This window comes from Aquarana catesbeiana, linkage group LG05 (assembly GCF_042186555.1).
Source record: "Aquarana catesbeiana isolate 2022-GZ linkage group LG05, ASM4218655v1, whole genome shotgun sequence".
In the NCBI taxonomy this organism is placed as follows: domain Eukaryota; kingdom Metazoa; phylum Chordata; class Amphibia; order Anura; family Ranidae; genus Aquarana; species Aquarana catesbeiana.
In genome coordinates this window covers 131,361,013-131,379,145 of record NC_133328.1, presented here as the reverse complement: position 1 = coordinate 131,379,145, position 18,133 = coordinate 131,361,013, and the positions used below count along the sequence as shown (strand labels likewise).

The window sequence follows — 18,133 nt, the reverse complement described above, 5'->3', positions numbered from 1 at the left end:
GTCATCTGCTGTACCGAGGAGCTGTAATGACAGAAAGGGGAGAGCACAGCTTGCACTTACTCTGGTCTCTGTAGCGATCATCTCCCGCCTGTAAGTTTGGGGGGGGGGTGACTTACAGGTGGGGTAATTGCAGTGGGAACACAATGCTTGGGGGGGTAACAATCATTTGTGCTTGGTCTGAGAGCTTTTGTGGAGGTGGAGGGATGGGAGGCTGTTTGTGATGGAAAGGTTGGGGGAGGAATATGTGGTAGGAGGGGGGATAGGGGGGGAGGGAATATGTACTAGGAGGGGGGATTGGGAGGGGTTATGTACTAGGAGGGGGGATTGGGAGTATATGTACTAGGAGGGAAGATGGGGAGGTATGTACTAGGAAGGGGGGATTGATGGGATTATTATTAGAAAGGGGGGATTGGGGAGGATATGGAATAGAAGGGGGGGTTGGAGGGATATGTACTAGGAGGGGAGATTTGGGGTATACGTACTAGGAGGGGGATTGGGAATGGGATATTTGCTTGGAGGAGGAATGGGGGATATGTACAAGGAGCAGGGATTGGGGGAGGATATGTACTAGGAGCAGGGATTGGGGGAGGAATGGGGGAGATATGTACTAGGAGGAGGAATGGGGGAGATATGTACTAGGAGGAGGAATGGGGGGGATATGTGCTAGAAGAAGGAATGGGGGGTATGTGCTAGGAGGAAAAATGGGTGGATATGTGAAAGGAGTGGAGATTTGAGGGTATATGTGCTAGGAGGGGGGATTGGGGAGGTGATATCCGCTAGGAGGGGGTGGTGGAGTTTGTGCTAGGAGGGGATTGGTGAATTTGGCTTAAGAGGATAGGGCTGGGAGCGGAGTTTGTGCCTGGAGGGGGAATTTGCAGGTAGTTGGTTAGGAAATGAGGATTTGTTTTTTGATTTTTTGGAGAACTTTGACTTGCAGAGGGAATGTATGTTAAAGTGTGAGCCTACAGATCAGTGTTGGGGATTGTTTTGAGAGGGAGGGATTCATGCTGAGACATGATACTCACACATCGAGGGAGTACAGTTTGTCATCCTCTCCTTCAGTGCTAGATGACCCTGCCCTGTCCACACTGCACACAGGGCATTCAACAAATCCCCCCCTCCTACACAAGCACATAGTTGAGATCAGATTTCCTTACAATCACAGTCTCGATCTGCACAGTGTGTACCTGCTGCTATTTTTGCAGTTCTGACTTATGAAATTCATAATCAAAATGGCAGCTGCAGTAGCCAGCTACACACTGTGCAGATGGAGGCTGTGTCTGTAAGGGAATCCAATCTCAGCTATGTGCTGTGTGAGGAGGAGGCGATCTGAGTACCCAGGCTGTGTGCAGTGTGGGAATGGAAGGAGGAACTCTGCTGAGTGCTCTGCCAGCAGTGACCATGTCCTCTAATCTACTGACCACTGTCTTCTGCCCTGCTGACCCCTTTATAATGCTCTACTGACGCCCTTTCTCTAACGTGCTGACACCCTGTACACTCCCCTGCTGACCCCCTGCACACTGTCCTGTAGCTCCCTGTCCTCTGCCTTGATAACCCACAGTAAACCGTCCTACAAACTGCTGACCCTATCCTCTGCCCTGATGACCTACTCTACACTGCCCTACTAACCTCACATCCTCTGCCCCCTGACATTTTTTACTGCACCCCCCAATCAGACCGGCTAGATTCAGCCCTGTGTTGTGATAACTACTTTTGTTAAACTGAGAACTACAGTTCTGTTTGCTGCAATGGCAGATCTCAGTGAATGAATGGCTATGCAGGCAGAGCCATGCACAGCTGCAACAATTTCCAATCTGGCTCGTGCTTTGGGGGAGAAGAAACCTGGCATGCTGTGGGGTGGTTGGTTTGGGGGTGTGGGGTCCACTTGGCACCATGGTACACCCTAAATATCGGTGTAGCATGGTCCTAAAGTTAAACTTTAGAAATTCAGCCACTTTGGTGGTTTTAAGGCACTTCTGAAGAATCGCTATTGCTACACTCCTAGAGGAGAGACGTTGTGTTCTCATACACAGCATATCTGCCTACACCTCCCCTCTGCTGCCCATTCACAAAAGCCTTTGTATTTTGTCAATGAGTTCACAAAATACAAAGGCTTCTGTAAATTGGCAACAGAATGGACCAACAGGTCCAGCATCAGAGCTCTGGCAGTGTAATTATAGTTATAACTGTTAGATGTAAATTAAAGAGATACGTCCACAAGGTGGCATGCACTTAGTTGGACATAAAGGCTATTTAAAAAAAATAAACAGGTTTATACTTGCCTGCTGTGTGCAATGCTATTGCACAGAACGGTCCCGAACCCCCCATTTCAGGTTTCCTCCACTAGCAATCTTGGCTCCTCCTCTTCTGACAGATGTGTAGGCTTGATCCCAAGCCGAGCTCGGCCCCGACTCTCTGCTTACAGGGTTTGACTGACAGCAACAGGAGCCAATGATGGGAAAGATGTCTTGCAGGCGAGCACAGCACTGGATCAATACAGAAGTCAGGTATGTGTTTAGGGGGGCCAGAGAATGCATTAAGGTAAAAACCTTTAGACCCCTTTCACACTGAGGCACTTTACAGGCGATACAGCGCTAAAAAGCACCTGTGAAGAGTCTCGCCTGTCTCTCCAGTGTAAGAGCCGGTGGGTTTTCACACTGGAGCGGTGCGCTGGCAGGACAGTAGAAAGAGTCCTGCACACCGCATCTTTGGAGCGGTGTATACACCGCTCCTAAACCGCTCCTGCCCATTGAACTGAATGGGCACCGATGCAGAACTGCTGCAGCGATGCTTTGCGGGTCATAAAAATGAGGGTAAAGCCTATTTTTAGCGTCGCTTTACCGCTGACGGCCCCGACGCCCCAGTGTGAAAGGGCTCTTAGATTTTCCAACTACTTTAACTCACAGTATGTCTGCACATTTGTCAAAGTGGATGAATTCTTGTAATTCAGCTTTAAAAGTGAAGTTAACGTTTTTATATTCACTTCCCCTAGGTGCTGTGGTGATATAGTTTATTTTCTCTGTGTGATTTTGTTTGCGTTTTATATTCTATATCCAGTGAATGGATTTTGGATTTTTAGGAAAAGTATTACAAATATTACCTACACATAAAAATACATAGAATGTCTCTTCTAAATAATGAAATATACACTTTGAAATATTAAGATGTGATTTCCTTCTAAAACAGGTATTATTGGGGGCGTGTCCAAGATGGCGACGGTGCAGGACGTTTAGTCAGGGCGCTCTGCAGCCATCGCGGGGAATTAATCCTTTTAGCCTATCCTGAACATCTCCAGACTCACTTGAGGTGCTTCCCGCTCCCCCCTTGCTGATGCGGACACGGAACCGGCGCCACTGGATCACTACAACCAGAGTAATAGCCGAAATAGTTCAGGCAGAGCGGCCGCACACGTGGAGGCAGTGACCAATATGGCGACTCAGACGGAGGACCCGGACCCTGCTCTCACTGAACAGAGTAACTTTGCCGCCCTGATGCAGGCCATAACGGGATGCCAATCCACCCTATCCACACTCACAACGAAAATTGATACTGTACAGCTGGACATCGGGCTCATTAGACAAGACTTTGAAAAGGTGAGGCAGCGGGTGACCGAAGTGGAATGTCGGGTGGGGGAGGCAGAAGATACGATTAGAGATCACTCGGCTTCTCTGCATACACTGCAAGTAAGGATCAAGCACCTGGAAACGAGAGCCGAGGATTCTGAAAATCGTAATCGTCGCAATAACTTGAGGATCATAGGACTCCCTGAGGGGTCGGAGGGCTCTGATACCACCACCTACACAGAGAAACTCCTTCGTACACTGTTCCCCCAGGCGAGCTTTTCACCCCAATTTGTAATCGAGAGGGCCCATCGGATGCCACCGAACCACGGCCCGCCTGGAACCCCACCTCGCACATTTATATTCCGAGTGCTCAACTACAGGGACCGGGATCTGATACTACGTGAGGCACGCAAAATGGCCGATATCCGCCACGAGGCCCGCCTGATGTTTTTCCCAGATTTCACTGTGAACACCCAGAAGCAGAGGAAGTCCTTTGATCAGGTGAAGCAGGCCCTGAGAGTTCAGGGAATACGCTACAGCATGTTGTTCTCTGCCCGACTTCGCGTGCAAGACGGTGAGAGCATCCGGTTCTTTACATCCCCAGATGAGGCCTTGCGCTGGCTGAACACTCTGCCCAGACATTAGGTATGTGGATATCCCCTCTGCATATAGGCTGCCTCATGACTCTAACCTACTGACCGAGCTGGCGGCACGGTGATGTGGAGCTTTTTGCTAACCCGGAATGACTGTGTTTATATCCCCTGAGTTGCTCTTATGCCCTGTTGGCGCTGCAAAAGGGGGTAAGTCTGCTGCTGGATACGGAAACCACGAAGGGATTGTACCCCTCAATTTGATTACAACCTGCCCATTACAAAGTGTGCTGGACATCTCCTGACCGGTTTGTGGTTTTCCCATGTTTGCTATGGAATATAAAGACTGCCCTTGCCCCTAGACGCCTGAATATCCTCCTTACTCTGTCTAGGTATACCAGGGTGGGACCGGATCGATGAGACCACTCACGAATGGGCTGCTACCTGATGTGTTTATCGATTGTTTGGCTGATCGCCCTCTGCCCCATGGATCGTGGGTAGAGAATATTATTTCACTCTGGTTGGGTGTGTTTCTGAGGGGGGGGGAGGGGGGAGATGGGGGGGGGATTTTCAACCACCTTGTTTGTACCAAGTTTGTGCCCCTGGCACCGGCCAGGAGAAACCATGTCTATTCCCACTGATGGCGGCATCTTCCTCGGACTGGAAACTCTGTACGCTAAGTAGACGTTATCTACTTCTTGTCATCTAGTACATGACCCCGTGAGGTCAATGACCTTTTTTGGTTTTGGGAAACAGGCATGCCCAAGTTTGGGGGGTGTGCGGGGTGGGGGGGTGTCCGTTTGGGGGGGGGGGTTATACAAGTTACACACGGAAATGTTTTATTGTGCACTACACAGATCTATGTCCCTTGATGCTAATATATGTAATGTCTCATGATGTGCTGCGGGAGGTTGGCTTGATTTTTTTCCTCTAGGGGTTCAGGTGCGCTCCTCAATTTGAAGGCTAATGCAATGTGTTCTGACTCCCTATGGCCCCCATAAAGTTAATTTCTTGGAATGTTCGGGGTATGAATTCTCGAATAAAGCGTTCACTAATCTTCAGCTTTCTTAAATCACACTCCCCGGATATTTGTATACTACAAGAGACCCACCTCACTGGAGGTCGGGTTCTGAGCCTCAAAAAACCGTGGGTGGGCCACTACTACCACGCCACATTCTCATCCTACGCCAGGGGAGTCAGCATATTGGTACGCAAGGCCCTGCCTTTCACGTTGCTGGACCTGCACCTGGACCCTGAAGGTAGATTCGTAGTTTTGCATGCGGTTATTGCCAATGTAACCATGATAATTGTGGGACTGTATATACCTCCACCGGCATCATTGGTGGTTCTCCACAAGATTACCACCCTTATTGCACGATATTCCACTGACAATGTGATCTTGGCGGGGGATTTCAACATGCCACCATGCCCGAGTCTAGATAAGCTGACGCCTGATGCGGCCATGGAATCCCCTTTGTCCAGGTGGGCTGTTACGTTTGCACTTACGGACGTTTGGCGCTGGAAGAATCCCCTGCTGAGATCCTACACCTGTGAGTCGGCCTCCTATAGGGCTATGTCCCGCATTGATCTAGTATATGCCACCACCAGTGTTCTTAACATGGTTCAAGAAATTTCCCACCTGCCCAGGGGTATATCAAACCATTCTCCTCTTTTACTTAGCTTGAATGTGAATCCTGTCCCCACTGACTGTCTCTGGCGCCTATCACGTTTCTGGATTTCAGATAACCGCATAGATCAGGATGCTGAGGTTGCAATGCGGGACTTTTGGGTTGACAATCCCCCTGCTACGACACCTGCTAATAGCTGGGAGACATTTAAATTTCATGTCTCAGGACCACTATCGGATGGCGATTGCTCGCACTCAGTAGATTTAGAAACTCAATATACCAATACTAGAGATGAGGTACTCAGAGCAGACTTACAGTGCACGAGGTGACGCTCTTTAGGGTAGCGGCTACAAAAACAAAGCTATTACATCAGTCTCAACGTATCTTTGAGCAGGGTGAGCGGACCGGGAGACTCCTGGCATGGCTCTCCAGGGAGCAGTCGGTGACAACTACAGTGGCTAATATCAAAGATGTGTCGGGGCGGTTGCTTTCTAACCCCAGGGACATAAATACATGTTTTGCCTCATATTATGAGGATCTATATACATCTAAAGTGCGATACTCTAATGCAGATCTCCAAGCGTATGTGGAGACTATTAAATTGCCCACCCTGTCGGAAGAGGCCTGCGGGAGGCTTGATGCTCTGCTCACCCTTAAGGAACTCCAAAATGCCATTAGCTCCTTACAATCTGGGAAAACCCTGGGGGACGACGGACTTCCAGTGGAATTCTACAAGACGCATATGGAGACTATAGCTGTTAGGCTGCTGGAGATCTTATCTGCCTCCTTTGAATTAAATTTGTTGCCCCCCTCTATGTCCAGAGCTGTGATAGTTGTGATACCCAAGGCTGGTAAGGACCCTGAGCTTTGCTCCTCGTATAGGCCTATATCGCTCCTACACGTGGATGCAAAAATACTTGCAAAAGTATTAGCTACCAGACTCAACTCAGTTATCCTATCATTAATACATGGAGATCAGACTGGCTTCATGCCCGGTAAAGGCACAGATATTAATTTGCGAAGACTCTATACTATTCTGGCGAGTCCGACTGCTGAGAGGGAGGCAGGTGTGGTGGCTTCCCTGGATGCCGAGAAAGCCTTTGACTCGGTGGAGTGGGAATACTTATGGCTAATCCTGCATAAGTTCGGGATAGGGCCCAAATTCATACAGTGGATCCGGTTGTTGTACTCCGGCCCATCGGCTAGGGTACGTACGGGTGGGGTTCTATCGGCCTCTATTCCTCTCCACCGAGGCACTAGGCAGGGCTGCCCGCTATCGCCGGCTCTTTTTGCTCTTGCGATCGAGCCGCTGGCGGAACTCCTTAGGATATCCCCCGAAGTGGGAGGCATTTCATTCCCACCCCTTGTTGAAAAGGTTTCCCGCTACGCGGATGATATGCTACTGTATCTTCGCGACTCCCAGCAATCGCTTAGAGCAGCCCTATCCATTATTGACAGATTTGGTGCTTTCTCGGGAATCAGGGTGAACTGGGAGAAATCTCTCCTATTCCCCCTGACGGACATCCCAATATTGGCGGACCCCCTTCTTCCCCTTAAAAAAGTAGCCAAATTTAAATACCTAGGCATACAGATTCAATCTGACCTGCAACGCTACCTAGCTGATAATGTCTATCCCATTCTAAATCAACTCATCCAGCGATGTGCGGTGTGGAAAACATTGCCACTAACCCCGGTGGGGAGGGTAAATTTGCTTAAGATGTCCTTCCTCCCAAAATGTTTGTATGCCTTTCATCACACTCCGGTTCCCATTCCAAACTCATTCTTCCTCAAATTAGATCAAGCTATCACCTCTTTTATATGGGCTGGGACAACACCCAGGGCAGCCAAACATACGTTGCAGTTATCGCTTACAGAGGGAGGCCTTTCCCTGCCAAATTTTAAGAAATATTATTGGGCGGCGATACTGGTCACCGTACGATGGTGGTTTGCTCAGGACAACACTAACCCGGCGGTTAATCTGGAGGCTGCAATTTTGGGCTCCTACTCGGAACGTAGTAATTTGGTCTACAGAGGCCCGAGATACAGCCCACAAGTCACCACGCCCATGAAAACGACGGTGAGGGTGTGGCAGCAGGTCTCCTCATATCTTACCAGTGGCAATACTGTCTCCCCACATACCCCGCTGTGGGGTAACCCAACAATGCCGCACCTCCAGTCTGTTCCGGACCCTCAGGTCTGGGCCAGACACGAGGTTCGAACATTGCGACATATACTTAGAGAGGGTCAACTTCTCTCCTTTGCAGAACTTAAAACTAGATATAACTTACCCTCATGGATTTTTTTCCGTTTCATGCAACTAAGACACGCGGTTCGAGCGCAGTTCCCACACGGGATAGAGTTGTCTACCCACTCAGTTGAATCCCTTTTGATGACCGATCATCTAGACCGAACACTATCCTCTATATACCTTAGACTTGCGTGCAAAGATACTTCCAAAATGCTCCCCCTCTTTCATAAATGGCAATTGGACATCCCGGCTCTGACCGAGGAAGACTGGTCAGAAGGTCTGCAGCAATGCATCCCTTTTATGATTTCAGCAAGGGACAGATTCGTCCAACTGAAGTTTCTTCATAGGGTGTACTATACCCCACAAAGATTATCTAGAATCTATCCAGGGCTTGATGACGGGTGCCCCAAATGCAGACAGTCAGTGGGGACCTTCTTTCATGTAGTGTGTGCATGTCCGGTCCTCCAGACCTATTGGCCCGACATAGTGTCGGATGTAAATGGTGTGGCGGGGCTGCAGTTGAAAGCTGACCCGATGGTGTTCCTCTTGGGTATCACAGATAATTTGACAGCAGCCAAACATACCAAACTTTTTGTGTTTTATGCAGCTTATTATGCCAGGAAAGTAATTTTGTTGCGCTGGAAGCGGTCGGACCCCTCCACTGTTGAGGCGTGGAGGGCACAAATAAATGCAGTACTGCCAATATACAAGCTTACCTACATGGGCAGGAACTGTCCCAAGAAGTTTGACAAAATCTGGACGGCTTGGGTTGCAGGCCGGCACTTGGTGGTGTGAGTTCACTGGTGGGGTGGGCCTTGGAAGGCAGACTGGCTGGAAGTGGATGGTGGAGTCACTACCCCCTAACTCTAAAAGGTGTTATTGCATATTCTTATCAGCATAAGCGAGACTGGGCGAGCTCCCCCGGATTCCCATTCTGCTTATCTTCCTCGCCACCCCCTCTCTATCTCTCCATTTCTTTTCCCTCTATAGTACAGGTAGTCTTTAAAAGACATTACTGTGTTTCTCTGGGGACCTCTCTTGCCCCCCACTCCTCTTGTTCTTCCATTTCTTCTCTTACTTCCCCTTCTGTTCCTTTCGACGATCTCCTTTACACTCTCTTTAACTCCTCAACTCATCCTTGTCTTCCTGGCTCTTCTCCCCCCCCCCCTCCTCCTACCGAAATGTCCCTAATATAAGAAGAATCTCACGGGGAATAGACTTAACATTAGCAACGATACAATGCATAAAAGGTTGATGTCATATTCAGAGTAGTTGAGAACGAGACTCACCTTCTTTATTTCTAACAATGTCTACTAACAAATAAGATAAGTGGATGGCTCTAGGCCCTGATCTAAATCTACACTGAATTTTGTATCATCTAGAACTGTGGCAACTATTTGCAGATGCTCCTGTAAATATATGTTCATCAAACTCAAGTGTAATGTGCAGTTTACTCAATAAACATTTTCTGTGTTAAAAAAAAAAAAAAAAACAGGTATTATTGTCAGGCATGATATTTACTTAAAAACTTAAATAAATAAGTCTAATTGTATATAATTATACAATAAGTGCATTTTTGTAAAGAAATAGAGCTAGCCTGCTGTGCTGCATGTAATACCTGTTCAAGCTAATCTTATATCACCTTATTTTCTTCAGATAAAGCTGCTAGGCATCTCAGAAGAGGCAAAGGGGGGAAAGAATATGACTAAATAAAAGGGGGGGGGGTAGGAGAAGAGAAACAAGTAACGCATAATTTCTTTCTTTGTATAAAATAAAGTACACTGACCCTACCATCTCTTTTAGGTTTACAATATATGCTCCGCTATACTTTAACTGATTTCTAAGAGCAGCCCCAGGTTTTGGAGAACTGTCTTAGGAAATGACCCAAATGTTATTATATAATCCCTGAATTTGGCATGGTGCATTCAGTTTTGGACTGCTTGCACATATAAAGGAGTTTAGGTCATGTTTTATTTGCCTGGCATTGTTAACTGTCAGATTGCTGAACCTGGTGGCTAAGGAGATTGTAGTTTTGCCCTACAGTATAGGAATCCTTGACTTAATCCCCATGAAGGAAATCATTTGCATTGGATATATTTTGTTGGGTTTCCTCTGCTTTGATTTGCTCCTGCAATTATAAATTTTGCCCAATGGCCAAAATTCAACTAAAGCGGTTCTTTGATCTGAGAGGACAGGCATTAGCACAAATTCTTACAAGTTTATGTTCCAGGAAAAGGATGGAAGTGCAAGAGAGAGAGAGGAGGAATCCAGTGCTGTTGTACTGGGCAAACAGTAGAGATCAGGCTGGGTTTTCTGCCCTGTCTGTTGTTGGTAAGAGTTGTGCAAGTAGTAGAGGCACATACATAAAGGAGACGCAAAGCCAAAGCTCTCCTGTAGAGCACTCCTGTAGCCTGTTTCAGCAAACAGCAGGCTAGATTGCGACAATATGGTCGGGATCCGCCAACAACCCTGGACTGGCACCTGGCTCAGCCTCTCAGCGAGCCACTAAGAGGCTGAGCCAGCCGCTCCCACCCCCTCTACAGCCCAGCGCTCCAGTGAGCACAGAGGGGGGCAGGGCAGAGAGTCAGTGACTGGCAGTCACCAGTTTTCTGCTCACAGAGCACTGAGAACTGAGCAATCAACAGTCTTTGATTACTCGGTTCTCAGTCTTAGAGCTTGCAGAGGACAGATGCAGCATCAGAGCAATGCTGCATCCACCTAAGCAAGTAGGGTTCTTGAAAAAAAAAAAAAATTCTGAACTTCTCTTTTAAAATCCACTGCTATCTGCATAATACAGTTTAAGTAGGTGAAAAGCAACCGATCATGAGTTGTGTTGTGTATCATATTCCCTATGACTATGTGCACTGCGTGTTCTTGAATCTCTGGACCATTAGATTGCAGTGTCAGCAGACAGCTGATCTTTGTATTCAGCAACTGTTTTCCTGCCTGTGTTTGTCCCAAGGCCAGGAAACAATGTACTGCCATAATCCTGAAAGGCTCTGTTTTGTCATTTTCAGTCTAAGACTAAATCTCTTTTCAGTAAAGCTCCTAGTCCTGTGATCAGTTGCCTCCAGTTGTACTTGCAACTGTGCTAACATTGCTTAAAGGCAGATCCATGATTGTCAAAGAAGACAGTGTTTGGGAAAGCTCCAGAAAAAATAGAAAACTTGTAAAAAAATATTTTTTTTTTGGATTGGTTTACATTTTTTTTTTCATTTTTGTGTATTTTTAAACATGACAATGTCATTGTGGGTTTTAGTATAAAGTCAGAAGAAGAAAAAAAAAAAAGGGTCAACCACCCCAGTGTTTATGAACATGCGTTAATGTGCCATATCATGAACTACAATTCACTACTATGGGCTTCTGTGATGTGTGTTTATGTAGGAACATTCTTTTCTTCTACTTTGCAACTCAGTACTGTGATCTGAACTGCCTACCTAGAAAACTGTTTTGTTTGTAACCTCCCTTAGTTTCTTTCAGTAAAAAACTGACATTTTAAGGCAGGAAATTTGACAGATCACAGGTCTTTGATACAGTAGCTATACTGTATATTTAAAGCAAATATATAAAGGGACCTCTGGACCATTAGATTGCAGTGTCAGCAGACAGTTGATGCTTTTTTTCATCAACAGTAGACTCCTAATAATTTTTAAGAAAAAGAAAAACTAAACAAAAGGAAAAGCGAAATGCTTCCCATGAGCTTGCCATCACTTGGTCTTCTCCCAGGATATCTGGAAAGGTAAGAAACCCAAATTTCCCGACAAGTAACTTCTGCACGATGCTGGAATCACGTATCACGTTTGGGATCCTCAGTGTTTCCAGAATCCAGGTAGAAGGCCCAGTGATGTTACCATCACCTACAGAAAGCGGCCTGAAGGTTAAGTGTAAGCTGAGTAACTTTTTCTGGTGACCTGGGGGCTACAAAAAGAAGCAATTTTTGCCTGCGCAGTCCATTTTAGACCATGTTCTTAAAGCTTTATATTTTACTGATCAGAATTGGGGTTGATAGAGATGGGCTTTACTAACAAATGCTTTGCATCCAAACCCAGCCCTGCTCACGTGTTAAAAATAACATTAATGTTAAATAATAATATGAAATAGCATTTTTTGTATGTGGTGCTTAGATACAGTGTAGTTCTACTTTAAAGTGGTTGTAACCTCAGTCATGAAATCTGAGCAAAGCACATATATCTGCATTTTCTCTCTCCAAAGTGCTGTTTCTATCCGGTGCTTTGTTCCTCTGTTTTCAGCATGAGTCACTTCTGAAAGGGGGGGGGGGGCTCAGATTGGAGCTTGTCTATTCAGAACACAGTTCTTTTGCTGTGTGAAGGGGGGGGGGTGTTCCTTTCCTCCAATCAGCTCTCACACAGTGTAAATGCAGTCCCTCCTCTATGACAGGTGAAGAGTGATTTTTTACAGGATGTGCCCATTTGAAGGGGTGTAGGGAAGAGAAGACTGCAGATAAACAAGTAAAACCTATGTAGGAAGATTTGTTTAATCTCTGTGTATCATCTGAGGCAGTTCACGTCACTGGGTATATGTGAGGGTTTACATCCACTTTAATGTACTTGTTCTGTTTCTGTACCTTAGCTGCTAAATGACAATTGCCAATGCAAGGAGAACATTCCACATCTATTCACTTCACATCACAATATTAAAATGCGTTCTGGTGATGATAAAAGAAAATATATAAAGCACATTAACAGGTTAGAAGGAAATGCGAGCATTTAAAACGCATTGAATGGCTTTAAAACATACTGAAATGTGTTCATTATTCTTCCTCTTATTATTGTTACTTCCTGTTTGAATAGACTGCCATGTAAGCACCCAATAACCTCAAAAATTTACAATAAAATGATTTTATTAGCATACCAGTCTAATAGCATGCACTGGTACTACTCACATGTTATAAGAGACCATCACAGACTGAATAAGACTAGGCTTTACAATTGCATTTGGGGGAGGAAAGGCAGATGAAGACTGTTGTATAATTGCTGCAGCCACCATGCTTTGCTTCACAGCACAGGAGGAATTATAACCTGTGTCACGTTGGGCAGCATGGCTGGTAAAATGTGTTTCATGCAAGTGAATGGGGGCGCTACACAACTGTCCTGCAACTGCGTGCAATGCACACAATTGCAGCACAGTGGTGCAGGATTTTATGGGTTAAAACAGGTAGTAAGGAGGCGACATGTCACCTCTTCACCACCTGTCAAATGCCCTCTAAAACGCCATCCACCATAGATTGCTCTTCAAAAGACTGTGCATGCATGCCCTTAATGTTAAAAAAGCCTGTCATAACATGCTCACATGTAATGAAAATTGTCAGTTAATGCTTGCGTATAACAGAAGACTATCAGGGACTGCTCACATGTAACAAGAGACTGTCAGAAACTGTCCATATGCAAGAAAAGACTGTCAAAGACTACTCACATGTAACAAAAGCCCATCAGAGACCGCTGAAATGTAACCAGACACTTTCAGAAACTGCTCACATTTAAAAAGACTGTCAAAAACACCTCATATGTAAAAATATCTAACAAAAGCCAGTCAGAGACTGCTCACATGTAGCAAAAGACAAACCTCAAATTCAATGAGACATTCTTTCCACTGACCAGCAGTGTAAGGAGAAATGATCTAGCTGTTGAAGGGTGCTTCCAGATTGGTGTTTATTGGAAGCATGCTCCCCCACATAGGTGGTTTGTTGTTGGTTCATTAACTATTGACACTTTGGGGTTGATTTACTAAAAGTGGAGCACTCATAATCTGGTGCAGCTGTGTATGGTAGCCAATCAGCTTCTAACTTCAGCTTGTTCAGTTAAGCTTTGACAATAAAACCTGTAAGCTGATTGATTTCTATGCAGAGCTGCACCAGATTTTGCACACTCCAGTTTTGATACCCCCCCCCCCCCCCCTTTGTGTCCTGCACTGCTTGCTCTGGCTGCTGTAACGTTGGTGCTGGAAGTATGCAGAAGATCACTCTGCCCAAAACAGCCTTCATGCTGGTAGGTGCTGGAAGACCCTAGCAACTATGCCAGTGTTGCAGCACCTACCAGCAACATCCCTGGTTCTGCAACCCATTGGAAAACCAGAACAGTCCAACTCTGAACCTGCCACTACAAAAATAGTTTAAAAATATGGTCATTCGAAACCCACGTCTCAGCTCTACGGGTCCCTGCTGGTTGCTGCTGGGCCCGAGTTGTCCCCCCTCCGCAGGAAATGGGTGGGGGACATACCGGAGCTGGATGAGGACGACTGGAGGGAGATTTGGGACTTTACCTTCTCCCCTCTGGTCTCAGCTATGGACAAACTGGTCCAATACAAAATTGTGCATAGAGCTCACTACACGCTTCACAGGCTGCACCAGATGTCGCCGGCACATTCTCTGGCGTGCTGGCATTGCTCTTACCAACCGGGTGACTTTTTCCACATTTTTTGGGTTTGCCCAGCAATTGAACATTATTGGAAAGAAGTACTCCAGGTGATTGCTAAGGTCACTAAGACTCGTGTTCCTTATGATCCTAAATATTGTCTGCTGGGGCTGGTGGAACAACTGTCAATGCTCAGAGCAAGGAAAATACTCATATCCCTGCTATTGTACTATGCTCGTAAGGCCATTACGATGAACTGGAAACAATCGTCTCCCCCCTCTGTCAGATTCTGGAAAAGCCTAGTGAATGCCAGTTTACCCCTGTATAAAGCCACCTACTCGGGCAGGGGTTGTCCACAAAAATTTGAAAAGGTATGGACCTGTTGGCTAGATGATAATCAATTCCTAGATTAACACTATATCTCTAGTCTGTTAGTATATTGACCCAACTACTCTCATGTTACATTATCCTGTTGGTACCAATTTGAGCACAGATTCTCCTGAACTGAACCTCTCCCCACATTGGGGTTGTAGTATAAGTTAGTTTGTTCATGTTGTATGTTGTGCGCTGTTGCAGTATGTTGCCGCATCAGAAGAACTGCCCCTGCGTAGGCAAGGTTTGGCCCCTGCATAGGCTAATTTTGTATGCTAATGGAAAATTAAAAAAAAAAAAGATTTTGCAAAAAAAAACAAACATATTGTCATTCACCTCAAGACATTTTAAGGTGCCAAAACAAACCTTCACTTCTCGCCAAGGACCCCCAGGGCCCCTTTTCACGCCTTAAAAAGGAAGTATGGGGTTTGGGGTGTTTGCAGTTTCATACTTACCTAGGTGGATGCAGAATTGGTCCCCCGCCGGCTCTAACACTGAGAACCGAGCGATCTAACACCGCAGTTTGCTCGGTTCTCACAGCTCCCCGAGCTGAGAGCTGGTGACTGCCAGTCACCGCTCTCTGCCCTGCCCCCAACTCACTGGAATGCTGGGCTGTGGAGGCGGCGAGAGCAGCCAGCTCAGGCTCTTAGCGGCGCCAGCCCAGGCATGTGGGCAGATTCCGACCCCACTGTCTTGATCTTGCCCAAGCCTGGACCAGCTCTTTGACATCGGCAGACAGCAGACTTCAGCCCGCTGAGAACGGGTTACAGGAGTGCAGAATGAAACGGGCTTTGGCTGTACTTCTCCTTTAAGTATGCAAACACAAGTTAGATCATAGACACCCACCCACCCGTACTGGAGCGGCTGAACTTCTTGATCTGCTTATGTTTTAGTGTGAATATGTAAGTACCTTGGTTTTCTCCAAATAAAAAATTCAAGTATATTCGTTAAATTATGGAGTTCTTGTGAGAGCATTATTTTCGAAATACTGAGAAACCAATCATTGCCATCAGGGCTTTCTGTGGATATCATATCAACATTTTTAAACCTTAGGGGTCTGAGCATTTGGTAAGCAGCTATTGAGTCTGATGGTGGCGGAGCACTGGATTCTTTTTGGGAGAAGAACACAATGGGGTTTATTTACTAAAGCTGAAGAGTGCAAAATCAGGTGCACTTCTGCAGGTTTTATTGCCAAAGCTTAATTGAACAAGCTGAGGTTTAAAGCTGATTGGCTACCATGCACAGCTGCACCAGATTATGAGTGCTCCAATTTTAGTACATCTCCGCCAGTCTGTTTTCTGTATTATTTATGGACACATTTTGTCACCTTTTTTGTTTATGAAGCTTCTGGTGTTTGAGTACTTATGGACTCATGTTTTAGTGATGCACTTTACTGTTAATTAATTGTAAGGGTATTGCACAACATATTACTACATAGAGTTTTATTTAACATTTGTATCTTAATATCAGAGTGACTGCAGCTGTTCCATTATTTATAAATTCATTTTTTTGGACACTGATTCCCTATATAGATCTTTATTAAGACCTCATTCAGAATACTGTGTCCAGTTCTGGAAACCTCACTTACAAAAAGATATTGATAAGATAGAACGAGTCTAGAGACGGGTAACAAAAATGGCTAACTAGGATTCTTCATAGCAATTTCAACTCCAGTCAAAACTGTAGTGTAGTTCTAGGACTGGCCCTGTGTGTAAATTCCTTTTATGATCAAATGCTGAAAGATATTGGCATCTGAATGAACTTGATCGAATACACGGAGTTATTATTTTTACGTATTTTTTATGTAGACTTTAGCTGTATGTTGCTTTATGTGGGCTTAAAGTGTTACTAAACCCAGGACCCTGCATTCACTATATGTAGTCTCCCACAGTACACAGAACATGAAAATGCAATTATTTTAGTAAATATAAGCTGTTAAATCAGCAGTATATAGCATTCTTTGACTTCTGAGAGTGTATATGGGTAAATCCGCGTACAGGATATAAGTACAGAAGAAATTAGACTAAAAATATAAAATAGACTGAACTGGAAGTGAACTGCTGCCCCTACAAATACACTACCACCTGGGTGGAGTGTACTGAAATTAAAAATATGTGAAACGTAGGTTTGGCGCTGTTCTGATTAAGGATAAGACACTTTGCGTAGTAAACCCTTTGTGTTACACCCTCGGCAGTTTTCCAGAACTTGAAAAGGGTGTGTAGAGAATATAATCAACACGATACAAAAAAGGTGTGTGTGTATGTATATATATATATATATATATATATATATATATATATAAAAACACTTCAACGTGTGTGTTACACCCTCTGCAGAGTGTAATACCTTGTGAGGTGTTGTTTGAATATGTTAACCTCTGATGAAAGAGGAATTCATATATGACTAGTATATAGGTCTGGATAGAGAAAAACAGCAATATTACTCTTAGTGTTTAGTGGTGCTACACCCTCTGCATATACTCAGTGCGGGTATTGTGAACTAGTGTGCATAAGTAACCCTGTGTAATAGGAACACAATAGCAGCATATTATTGTGCAGAGGGTGTAACACAAAGGGTTTCCTACGCAAAGTGTCTTATCCTTAATCAGAACAGCACCAGACCTACGTTTCACAAATTTTTAATTCTTTGACTTCTGTCAGTGTCAGACTGGTTAAAGCTTGTAAATATAAATTGCTAAATACCTTTCAACAGTTAGAGCAGTCTTTTGACTTCTATCAGTGTCTGGTCAAAGCTTGTAGGAGGAGTTTTCATTCTCCTCCTGATTGTCCTGTGAGGTTGCAGGACCCCTGACCCTTTGTCTGGACATTGCCGATTGGCCCTGTGCTGATCACAGGCACCCTCTCAAGGGAAAAATAAAAAATCTCTAGCAATACACACCAAACTGAGCATGTGCAGAGTGCCCCCAAGGCTTTGTACTATCAGGAGATGGATTGGGGACTGTGGAAGAAGAGGAGGATTAGAGAAGCCAGGATCGAACAGCCTTTTTATAAAATGCGCAGGATTAACCCCTTAGGCTTCACAGTGAGTATAACAAGCATGCTTTACTGCATATACAGACTGATTTTACTGATGTGGGTTTAGTAACACGTTAGGCTTTACAGTAGCCTGATTTCATAAAATAACTCGACCATCACATTGCTAGTAAGGAAACTTATGTAACCATTAACAGTAATTTAGGAAAAGGGGGATGTTGCCTATAATTTGCCAGATAATATTTTAATTTTCCCATTGTGGAGGTGAGACTTCAAGTGCACAAGAGAAATGATCCCAGACGTTTCCCACAAAACTGTGCTACCCACCCTTCAATATAGCTCTGATCCCTGCCCTTATGCAGTATAAA

General features: G+C 45.2%; 1 protein-coding gene across 4 annotated transcripts in view; it reads left to right on the top strand.

Annotated features, from left to right (window-relative positions):
* The window catches only part of TBC1D5 (TBC1 domain family member 5), an 842,416-nt gene that overhangs the window by 739,668 nt on the left and 84,615 nt on the right, over positions 1 to 18,133 (top strand). The window lies entirely within an intron of this gene.